The following is a 4,763-nucleotide window of genomic DNA, read 5'->3' on the forward strand; positions in this document are numbered from 1 at the left end:
TAAACTGGCTCTCCTCCTAGTCTATAATAATCTGGCTCTCCTCCTGGCCTATGATAAACTGGCTCTCCTCCTAGTCTATAATAATCTGGCTCTCCTCCTGGCCTATGATAAACTGGCTCTCCTCCTAGTCTATAATAATCTGGCTCTCCTCCTGGCCTATGATAATCTGGCTCTCCTCCTGGTCTATAATAATCTGGCTCTCCTCCTGGTCTAAAATAATCTGGCTCTCCTCCTGGTCTATAATAACCCAGCTCTGCTCCTGGTCTATAATAATCCGGCTCTCCTCCTGGTCCCTGATAACCCGGCTCTCCTCCTGGTCCCTGATAACCCGGCTCTCCTCCTGGTCCCTGATAACCCGGCTCTCCTCCTCTCTGTCACTTCCTGCAGCTGTTTAATAAGTGCGAACAGGTTTTTTTCACTTCCTGTCACTCAGAAAGCCCTGCCCCCCTCTTTACCCCCTCAGATTGTTCACACACTGCCCCCTCATGTCTTCACCCTCTCACATCGCCTCACATCCTCCTGGAGAGAAAAAGAAAATTAATTTTTCCTGTTTGTTTGAACTTTGCTCCCGTCTCTTCATCCTTTCTTCTACAACTTCATCTTTTACTTCTATCCTTAGATTATCTGTCTGTCTGTTGTTCTGCAGCCCCCTCGTCTCTTCATATGAACCCCCCACGTTCCCCACTTCCCTGCTTTCGTCCTCCTCCTCCTCATTATCTGCTGTTGCAGGGAGAGACCGCACGCACACACGCACCGTGGGAAGGGCCCGTGTGACGTGGTGCAGCCGCGCTGCTCGGACAGCGTTTGTTCTGCCGTCAGCCAGTCGCCTCGCATCACGTTAGCGAGGCACAAACATGCAGACAAACCGTACGGTAAGCTGATGTGCATTTATTTGATTTAACTGCAGTCATGATGGCAGACAGAAGGACACGGCTTCAGTCTAATCAAAATAATTAGACAAAAATGTCAAGGTTGGTTGATTTTTTTGTCTATTTAAAGACACAAACAGACTAATTCAGTCAGTCCTCTGTTGGATCTCAAGCCTGGTGAACCGTAGCAGTCCAACAAATTTCACGAGTCGTCTTCAGAATGACATGCAGCTCACTGTCCCTCAGGCCTTATAAACGCAGGTCATACTGGACCTGTCCTGATAGGTCAGGTCCTGGATCTGGACCTTTGTTCTCGATCAGTACTGGAGTTTCTGTCCTCCTCCGTGCTGCAGAGCTGCTGCCACACTCCAGGTTTCCTCCTCAGACCTGAACCTGACACGTTAGCTTCACTGGTGAGGTTTACGTGTCCCCAGGTGTGGGTAAGAGTTTGTCTCAGTGTGTCCCTGACATGGACTGTGGTGTCCCCCACTCCTCCCACAGCGACTGAGGAAGATGAACAGCAGCACTCTGCTACCAGGAAGTAGACACGAGTCAAGAAAATGAACAGGCTGCTGGACAGAGGTGGACAGCAACAAGTCAGCAACAAGTCAGCAGACAGTAACAAGTCACCAGACTGCAACAAGCTGCCGGACGCCAACAAGTCACCAGACAGCAACAAGTCAACAGACAGCAACAAGTCANTCTGGTTCTGGTTCTGGGTCAGGCTCTGGTTCTGGGTCAGACTCTGATTCTTGGTCAGGCCCTGGGTCTGGTTCTGGTTCTGGGTCAGGCTCTGGTTCTGGGTCAGGCTCTGGGTCTGGTTCTGGGTCAGACTCTGGGTCTGGGTCTGATTCTAGGTCAGACTCTGATTCTAGGTCAGACTCTGGTTCTGGGTCAGATTCTAGGTCAGACTCTGGTTCTGGGTCAGACTCTGGTTTTGGTTCTGGGTCTGATTCTAGGTCAGACTACGGTTCTGGGTCAGACTCTGGTTCTGTACCTCTGCTGTCAAACTACAAACATGTCCAGATGGAGGTGGATCTAAAGAGACAGCCTCAAACTGAGTTGATCTGAGACCTGGTCTGAAGGGCCTCTGTACGGAGGACCAAACCTGACATAAAAATATAAAAACAGACCAATAAATAAAAACACATTAAGCCTGTGCACATGGATCCTGCTACTTCCTGTTTGTTGACCAATAGGAGAGGAGCTTACTCTAGAAGCCCCGCCCACCTTATTTACATAATGAGGCAGAAATGCATGAGGTAAAGTAAAAACAGGAGACAAAGAAATGTAAAAAACACATGGAAATGAAAAAAAAACAAACAATTAAAAACATTTAAAGGACACAAACACATGTACAAATGAAAATAATTATAATATATTTGAAATATATATTTTTAAAACACTAAAAATGTAAACTATCTGCTAAGATAAATCCTTTGTTGGAACTAAGCTGTAAAGATAAATATGAAGGTCAGTTAAATTATAAAACATGAGGTCATGATTGGTGCATTTTAAGTTTATTTATTTATTTATTTATTTACGAACAAAATCAAATCAAACAATAAGTCAGATGTACAGGTAGGAGGTGTGGTCATCAGATCTGGGTTCTGAACTGATTCACTGTCGGGGTTCAGAGCTCCGGGAAGGAGTGGGTGTCAGTTAAATTTAAACTCCATCTGGTCCCCCCTCCCCCACACCCCCATAAATACACACGTGTGTGTGTGTGTGTGACTGTAGTTTGTGTTGATGTACAAACTATCGGAGGAATGTTGCTCCATGGTTTCCAGTAAAGTTTCAGAAAATGAAAGTTAAAACTTTTTTTAAAATTCTCTCGAGGAGCTCAGGGGTTCTCAGAACATGAAGAGATAAAATAAAAGTCCTGATTCAAACTGCAGCACAGTCAGACTCTTATTTTGAAGAGTATCTAGATTTTTATTAAAGGTTTTTTTGAAATGTTTTGGTTTTTTTCCACATCAGATGTTAAAGACACAGAATTTCAGGTTTTATTATTTTTTTAGTTTTTTTAAAAACCAACAGGGAAATTTTAAAAAATGAATAAACAGTAAAAATTAGCTTCAATTATTAAAAACCTGTTGTAGATGATTAAAACAAAAGATTTATATATAAATTTAAAATAAGTTTCTCCTAAAGTTGGAAACAAAACAAAGATTCTTTACAATCAGAAACACAAAGAGTCTGAAGATGAATTTGAATCCTTTTTTAACAGATAAATATAAAGAAGTTTCTACACTGAATGTGTTCAAAGCTCAGTCAGAACCAGTGTGTGGTTCTGGTTCCACGTGGACCTGGGTCAGGTCGGACCTGCAGGAAGCTTTTAGCTCATTTCAGCTTCAGATCAACTGGTCAACATGAAATGTTTATTTTACCTCTGCTGCTGCAGATCAGAGTCCGTCCATGAGCTGCTCCTGTCCAACAGGAACAGGGACTCGTTAAAAACTCATAAAGACTTGGTCCGGGTCGGTCCAGAACTCTTCTGGTCCGTGAGGGCCCACCCTGGTCCTGGTCCTGGTCTGAGCCTCGTGCTGCGTTCACAGCTGACTGGGAACTTCAGGCGTTTCTAAATAAATCCTCAACAAGCACCTGCTGCACGACAACTGTCCTCACACACACACACACACACACACACACACACACACNCAACAAGTCACCAGACCGCAACAAGTCAACAGACAGTAACAAGTCACCAGATGGCAACAAGTCAACAGACTGCAACAAGTCAACAGACTGCAACAAGTCAACAGACTGCAACAAGTCAACAGACTGCAACAAGTCAACAGACTGCAACAAGCTGCTGGATGCCAACAAGTCACCAGACCGCAACAAGTCACCAGTTAGCGAGTGCTTTCCTTTACTGCATATAGAGCTAACAAAACATCATCAGTAGATGACGTTGTTGTTGTTGTTGTTGTTTTAACTTTATTGTAGTTCTGGTCTGCAGTCTGTGCTGTGAAATAAAGAAATAAAGAAACTAGACATGGCTAATCCTCATGTTTAATGACTCGGATCACTGAGGAAAACAAGTCTTGATCTGGACTTCCTGTTATTTAAACCACAAGAAAATAAATGAGACTCAGAAGAAAAATAAGAGTCTGACGTCAACATTAGAACCTTGTCCCTGAAGCAAACATTCAGCTGCTTTTTGTTCTGCAGCTTTCAGCTTGTTAGGAGCCGAAGGATCCGACCTGCTGGTGGATCTGTGGTCAGACTTTTCCAACTAGCAAAGCTCGGGGACCCGGCTCTATTTCAGGACACTAACATGTATTTATATGACGCTACATTCTGTTATATTGCTTCATGTGGGTTTGGAGGCAGTTAATGATTGAAGGAGAACTTGCCTTTAGCTTTAATAAACTCATGAATGACTCACATGACTGTCAGGAGGCAGAGAAATTAAAAAAATAAAAAGAACAAGAAGAAGTGCGGATCATAAAACAGAAGGTTACACAACTCTGCTGCACTTTTTAAACCGTTTTATCACAAACACATGTACTGAAGTGGTGCTAAAGTGACAAAAATAAGAAATTCTGCTCAGATTTATGGGTCATTTGATGAATTAAAGGCTGTGAAAAAATACGCACTGAGATGTGTCAATGATGGATTTATAGAGTGAATTAAATCAAATCACAAAATGTTTTTTCTTAAATTTCATGTCAAATAATAAAATTATGTCTCTAACTCCTGTTTTTTGCATATGGACATGTCTTACTAAGTTTAGGAACATTAGGCTGAATTTACTGAAAATTCAAAAAAATATCCTGTAGTTTGCAGAACGAGTTCTACTTTAACGTCTGAAGCTGTGTTTCCATTACAAATGTTCGCAAAACTTTGTCGATATTCTGTTAATGTCGAAAAACACAGTTTCACAACTGC

At 42.6% G+C, this 4,763-nt stretch overlaps 1 protein-coding gene across 1 annotated transcript in view; it reads right to left on the reverse strand.

The window, feature by feature from the left end:
* The window catches only part of hjv (hemojuvelin BMP co-receptor), a gene marked incomplete at its 5' end in the record, with an annotated part of 11,596 nt that extends 8,298 nt beyond the window's left edge, over window positions 1–3,298 (reverse strand). Inside the window, 1 exon segment of the mRNA XM_014029860.1 lies at window positions 3,260–3,298.
* Between the last annotated feature and the right edge of the window lie 1,465 nt (window positions 3,299–4,763).

The sequence above is a fragment of the Austrofundulus limnaeus genome, unplaced genomic scaffold (assembly GCF_001266775.1).
Source record: "Austrofundulus limnaeus strain Quisiro unplaced genomic scaffold, Austrofundulus_limnaeus-1.0 Scaffold960, whole genome shotgun sequence".
NCBI classification, from domain to species: Eukaryota; Metazoa; Chordata; class Actinopteri; order Cyprinodontiformes; family Rivulidae; genus Austrofundulus; species Austrofundulus limnaeus.